The sequence below is a fragment of the Leptonychotes weddellii genome, chromosome 6 (assembly GCF_054177405.1).
Source record: "Leptonychotes weddellii isolate Sample4059 chromosome 6, ASM5417740v2, whole genome shotgun sequence".
Classification (NCBI taxonomy): Eukaryota; Metazoa; Chordata; class Mammalia; order Carnivora; family Phocidae; genus Leptonychotes; species Leptonychotes weddellii.
Window position 1 is genome coordinate 77,015,171 of NC_138374.1, and position 7,314 is coordinate 77,022,484.

A 7,314-nucleotide genomic window follows, 5' to 3' on the forward strand; every position below is an offset into this window, starting at 1 on the left:
TCCATCCACCCACCATCCATCCTTCCATCCATCCTTCCACCCACCCTTCCACCCATGCATCCACCCACCCATCCTTCCATCCACCCATCCTTCCATCCATCTACCCATCCTTCTATCCGTTCATCCATCCACCCACCCACCCATCCACCTTGGAGGACCACAGGTGCAGGGGGAGGTTTCTCTGAACATCCCTTTTCTGCCTGAGGATGGATCCTCCAAAGGACCACAGGTGTCACAGACCATGTCCCGGGAGGACTTTCTGGGCCACAGGATAGGGGATGGGATGCCACTGACCCTGGACAGAATTGTGACGGGCTGTCATTCCACCACCAGGCTTCTAGGGCCTGGTCCCTTTCCTACACATCATGCCCCACCCCCCAAGGAGGCCTACACCCCTCCTTTCCCCAGGGTAGCATCTAGGCCGGAATGCTGTGCCACCTTGGGAGTTACTCACATGCCCTGGGCGTCATCCACATAAGGATGAGGTCTTCATGTCAACAATTGTGCTCGTCCATCTCTCATTACAAGGATCTCCTCTGGAAACTCAGAAGGTGGGAGGGACGTTAGTTTTCCTTCCCTAAGGGGCATGTGGTGGCCCCTCCAGGCTGGGGCCCACATCCTGGCCTTCGCCCTGACCCTCCGTCTGCTGCCACTTCCTGCAGCCCCAGCGGCTGAGAACTGCTGCTTCCAGCCAGGCCCCCATGTATCCCGCTGCTAAGAACATCAGGTGTGGAGTCTCCTCATGTCTGAGAGACCCAGGGGACGTCTGGGCCTGGAGAAAGCACTCTGAGCCTTGCCCTGGGATGTGGGAGCAGAAAGGGACCTCGGAGACCTTCTCATCACCACGGGGTGGGAGGCATGTGTTGCGGGAGGAGCGTGGGCTCAGCCACATCCCGCCGACTGCATCCGCCGATTTGGAAGCACGTGTTTTCACAGTTGACACTGAACAACCAGGATGCGTTATACAGCTGGCCGACGTGTTAGTGGTTCATCAAATAAAGGACAGTCGGTGGCATCTCAGATGTGACGGCACGATTTCACTTCTGTTTTTATAACCAGCTCAGAGTTTCATGGACAAGGACAGTCCAGCGGCCAAGTGCATTGTCCCCTGGCCTGGCTGGGATGATGAAGGACCTGCCGACGGAGCTGAGCCGAGGCCGTGGCGTGGACCTTCAAGATGCTCTGAAGCTTAGTCTGTTCTTACCTCAGAAGCGTGTGTGGAGATGGTGACCCCGGGGTGATGGGCGGCAGTCCTGCTCCCGGGCTCTGGGGCACTCCCGTGCCATGGCTACCTCTGTGTGGGGCTTTATTTCCAAGGGGACGGGGGTCTGAGCCGGGCAGGCAGCAGTCTGGGGACGACCCTGCGGCTCTCTGCGTCGGCCCTGTGGTGGCGGAGAATGGGGAGCGATCGCAGGAGGCCCTGCATCCCATCTACCATTTTCTTTATACAGGGGTGTCCTGCATAAAGGGTTACAAGCAGCCCATGTGGTTTACTTCGCCATGTGCTTGGCGCCTAATGGCACCAAGCCTGCCAGCACGAAAGTCGAATTTTTAAACAGTAATGGCTTTAAACGCCGATAAGTACGTATGTAACCAGTTAAAGTCCGCCTGCCTTGCATAACCCGTAACTCACAAAACCGCACCCAACAGCAGCTGGCCATCGATCTTGTGACCCCGGGGCCACAGGAGACCCCAGACTGCCGCTGCCCTTCGGAGCTCTCTGCCGAGAGACCCGGCCTAGACATGAAGGCCCTCCGGCCCTGCGGCCCCACTGTCTCTGGAAGGTCAGGGTTAGGGCCGGGCCAGGGCTGGGCCTCCTGGGGAACCGTCCAGGCACCATCCAGACCGAGCACGTGGCTCACAGCTGCCATCTACTGGTCGCGTCTGCCTCCTCCATCAGCCCGGACTCGCCCTGGGTGTCGAGTGTGGAAAAGCAGGTTCATCTCATTGTAAGCATCGACCTAGCTTCACTGGGGTCTGTACTGTGAGGGTGAAGCGGGGTGGCTGAGAGGGCCTTCGAAATGCCACTGTTTTTCCTGAAGAACATAATACACGGGAGGGTCCATCCTCAGATACGCAGGAAGTTCTAAAATGGAGGAAAAGAGCAGAGCTTCCTTCCCACAAACACAAGCACATTTTAGACTGCAGACAGGAGGAGGGAGCACATGTGGCTCACTGGTTTTGTTGCCATCCCCATGGGCTGGTCCCTGACAGTCCCAAAGGGGCCACTGTGCTCAGGAAGAGGACCCGGCTGTCCCCGGCAGCAGACACTGCCCAACGGGGAACGTATGTCTCAGGAGAGGCAGAAGGAGAACTAGTGAAGATCCCCAGGGTCGCCGCACCCAAGCGAGATGCCAAGTATCCAGACGGGCTTGGATAACATCATAAAACCCTACTCTTCGTCCCATAAAACAAATGAGGAAACGTAAACTCAGAAGAGCTCGCTGATTTGCCCCAAAGTCACAGATTAAGTCCAGGCCCCACGTGGGATTGAAAAGCAGCTTCATCGGCTCTGAGTGACGGGTGTGGCCACCTCGGCTGTCCCACCTGCCCCAGCATCGGGCCTTGGGCCATGTGTTCTGTGACAGAGGGCTGGGTGCCGGGTCGCACGGATAGGTGGGAATGTGTCCTCCTCCTCTGTCTCCCCCAGTTATGGGCCGGAGGGCGTGGGGCAGGTGTCGGGGTGGGTCAGACCCCATGGACACCATGTCCCTGGGTCTGGCGTAGGCATTGCCCCACGAAGGTGCACGTGTGGGGTGACAGGACCCCTCACAGCCCAGAGCCACTGGTCCAGGAACCGCCTCCACCTTGCGGGTGCCTCCTGGCCACCCACAGCCCCGGGGCCCAGCCTCTGTGCTCCGTGACCGGATGGCACCGAAGTTAAGGGAATATTCTTGTCTGACCACAGACACTCTTGTTGTCTGCTGTCCGGCGGGCTAGGAACGTCTCCGACCGCCCTGCGCCACTCCACCCCCCACGGCTGCCGAAACAAATCACCGCAAACTGGGCAGCTTACACAACAGACTTCTGTGGTCTAGTCCGGAGGCTGGACGCCACGCACGGTGGCCACAGCGGGTTCCCTCTCAGGCCGGGGGACACCTTGTGTCGCACCGTCCCCGGCTTCTGGCGATTTGCGGCGTCTCGGGCGCTCCGGGGCATAGACGCCGTGCCCTGACCGCCGCTAGAACCTGCGCACGCAGTTCTCCCCGCGGAGCGTCTGCGTCCAGAGTCCCCCTCGTGGAGACAGAGCCCAGGCCCTGCGCCCGCCCCGCTCCACGGCCACCCCTTCAAACTACAAAAGTCCCGCCAGGTCCCTTTCTCGCGTCTCAGGTGTGAGGTCGACTGTGGTCGGGAAGCAGCTCGTCAGAAGGACCCAGCGTCCCTAACGCTGCGACACTTCCGTGCCTAGCTGTTGCTCGGGACCGTCAGTCACTGCTGTTAATTGCTTACCAGCCTAACTTCTCGGTGAAACTTGACCACAGGCATCTCTGTGCAGGAAGCGCTTAGTCGGACGGGGTTCAGTCCTGTCTGTGGCTCAGGCATCCACTGGGGCTCGTGGGAGGTGTGCCCCGTGGACAAGGGGGGCAAGACCGTAATTCCGTCTGCAATAAGCGGGTCTCCACATCCGGTGACGCCTGAGCTACTGGGTTTGGGTCTGAAGCACGCGAGCTACCGAGGGGACAGAACTGAACCTACAACACTCCACGACTGACCCTCGTCCGTTCCCTTCTGTGCGAGTTTCCCCTGAGCCATCGTGAAGTGAAGGGCCCCTTGTGGCCACACAGGCTCGGCCTCCGGGGCGTCGGGGGAGGGGCACAGGCTTGTCCGGAGCCTGTTGGTTCAGGATGTGTCCCCAGTTGGCAAAGGACAGGAGGGATCTGTCCCCGCACGGGGTGACAGCTCCGTGGCGGGGGCAAGAACAAGGTCCCCGCACAGAGAGCTGCCGCACTGGGGGGAGAACAGGGACTTTCAGTGGCTACGGAGAAGCAGAGTCCGAAGAACCCCGGGGTGGACGACTTACTAGCTGAGCAGGTTGCTCATCCCTCATGGGTCTGCGTTTCCTCCTGTGAACGTGTGGAAGGTGTTTGGGGCCATGCCTGGGAGTGTGCCCGCCCGCCGCCTGCTCTTGGGGCCACCGCAAGGAGCCAAGACGCGGCGGGTGCAGGCGGGCGGCAGATGCGGCCCAGGTGCCTCGCAGAGTGGCCCCCAGCAGCCTTTTGGGCCTTCACCCTTGGCCACCCGGCTCCTGACTGCCCTGGTGCTCCCACAAGGGTTGGCAGGAAAATGCAGGTGGGAGGGTGCCCGCCACGGGCTGGGGGCTGCAGGACCCGCAGAGCCTCACGTCCTGGCAGCCGTGAAAGCCGTCACAGCCATTCTGGAAAGTGCCTCTGCGACCCCTTCACCCCCGTTATTTACCCCAGAGAGATGGGAGCAGGTGCACAGGAGGCTGTGAGGGAACGGCCGCACCAGCTCTGCGCGCAGCACCCCGTTCGTTCTGTGGGTGAGGATGAGCCTCAGCGGGAGGAGCCACAAACACCTGCTCGTGAATCCATAAAATGCGTGAAGAGGAGCAGACTGCTCAGTGTCCAGCCAGATGCAGGGGGTTAACTGAATGCCTATTTACACGAAGTTCTAGAAGGCTCAGCTCCCCCGTGTTGGTGGGAACCCTGACCCTGGCCGCCTGCGGTGGGGCAGTGGCAGGTTCCGCAGGGAAGGGGCAGGAGGCCGCTCTCGAGGCGACGGAAATACTCCCCGTCCTGACGGAGGAGGAGATCACACTGGTGCAGACGTTTGTGCAAACGCATTGACATGTCCACGTGGGATCCATGTTTGTGTTAGAAAGAGAACAACCCATGGGTTTCCATCTCAGAAAACGGGCTGGTTTTGCCCCAGAGCCCAGGGGCAGGTGTCCAGCCTCATGGAGCCACAGAAAGCTGGTGGCCCATGTGCTCCCCGGGCTCCGCCCGGCCTCGACACAGTTATTTTGTAAAGAACCACACTCCTTGCTTCTTTTAATTTGGAGGTGGGGGGCGATCAACAACAAAAACCCCAAACCTGGCACTCCAAGCAGTTCAACTACACTCAGCTGACTAGGGGGCCACGTGCAGAGTGCTCTCTGCAGCCGCATCCTCGGACGACGCTCATCTGGGGCCAGTGGCCCCACACCCACCTCCCTCCCTTTGTTTGACTCCTGTGCCCAAAGGTCTTCCTCCAGGCCCTCTCCAAAAAGGACCTCTCGTTTTCAACGGCCGGGCACACAGAACCCTGGTGACTTATTTTTGCAAACCTCTCCAGGCTTGGCACGACCTGCAGGCCTGGACGATGCTGGCCCCATAACACAGCAGCAACGGGGAGAGAGCTGGGAGCAAAGGACGGCCAAGGTCATCGGAAAAACCAGGAACGCAGCCTCAAGCATTAGGCCCTCAGGGCTGCTCGAGTGGCAAGTCCAGGTCAGGGCAGCGGGAAAACTCCGACGAAACACCTGCTTCCTGCAGAGCCCAGATGAGACATGATGTCACTGAGTTTTATCGTGTCTCAGGGAGGCGACCTTCCTGGGGAGGCGAGGTGCCTGCCCTCGGAAAAGAAACACGATTTCCAGCCCAAAGTCAGGAATAAAGCCGCCTTGTCCTGGTGGCCTGGACCACGGTGCCTAAGCGGGGCCTGCAAATTCCTTGCAAGCTCTGCCCATAGCACTCACGTCTCCAGCTTCGCTCGGTATCCCCGTGGAAGCAGCAGGAATCCCGCAGACAATCACCACTCACTTGTCCAGTTCTTTTTTCTGGCATTTCCCTATTTCTAAATACACACGCAGAATGCTGGCTCTTGATATAACATTCCAGATATTTTGTATCGATTTTTTATTGTGGTAGACGAGCATGTGTACTCCCTATTCTTCCGTTCTCCCAACAGACTTACTTCATGATCACAAACGTTCAGCCACGTCTACTTCGCGTCATGTAGAGACTACGTTCTTCACTGCAGATTCACGTGGTTGAGAGGAAACTTTCAAAGTCAAGTGTATTTGGAGCCATGAGTCAGATTCCCTTAGACATTTCTAGCAGCCCCGAAGAAGAGTCTAGATTTTTCCAGAATAGTCTGTCTCACATACAGCAAGCTCTCCCCATTCTTAGACTATAGTTCTTCCCGCTTGAGAGTGACCCCAAGGGACCTCTCTACGGACGGTGGTGCTGCGACGCGGGATGCAAGGACCTTCTCCACTGACCACCTGGCGCCCACATCACCGTCCCAACGTGACCCTGCCAGGCTTTCCTCCTGCCAGGTCTTGGGAAGCGACACTTGGAAAAATGGCCTGAAACAGAATTCCAGCTGTTGGGTTGGCTGATGGGAGGGAAGGCAAATGAAAAGAACTGAGGAATGTTTGGGGTCTTTGCCAGAAAATAGAAATTCAGGAATAAATTAGAGTGGCCTGTTGAGTTCAACAGTGGCCGGGACATCTGCTGTGAACAGGCCCCCCCATAAACTATGACAGAAACGTCAAAAGGTGCTTTTTAAATGGGTTTGATTAGGAAAATTACTGCTATTTGGATTTTTGAGTAAGAGAATTAGAAAGGGTTGTGGGAGGGGTGCCTGGGTGGCTCAGTTGGTTAAGCGGCTGCCTTCGGCTCAGGTCATGATCCCAGGGTCCTGGGATCGAGCCCCGCATCGGGCTCCCTGCTCGGTAGAGAGCCTGCTTCTCCCTCTCCCTCTGTCTGCCACTCTGCCTACTTGTGCTCTCTATCTCTGTTAAAAAATAAAAATCTTTAAAAAAAAAAAAAAGAAAGGGTTATGGGATGGACTCCCTCCTTATGTCCCAACCTACTGTTCCCACAGAGACGCTCACCTTGTCCTTCACAGGTCTGGCTTTGGCTTGGAAAACAGTCATGGGGACAGTCACCCAAAGCAAGGGGGTACCTGGGGTAACGCTGCCCCCCCCCGAGCCCCCCACCCTGCCAGGACAAGGGAGCACCCTTCCTGACGGTCCTGATGCAAGACCAGGTTCCTGCAGCATGGGGAGAAGCATGGCTGCCCCATGTGGCAGGAAGGTTTGCCCTGAGTCAGTGGCCTTTTACCATCTTCCTGATTCCTGGTTACAGCTGTTCCTACAGCAGTGCCTTGGTGTGAGGGGTGTTGTCCTAGTATAACACTCACGAGAAGTGCTTCTCTCTGTCTTCCTTCTTTATCCCTTCATCCCCCCATCCCCCTGTCCTCATCCCTCCACCCCTTCATCCCCCATCTCCCTACTCCATCCCTCTACCCTTCATCCCCATCCCCCACTCCTCCATCCCCCCAACGCTTCATCCCCCCATCTCCCTG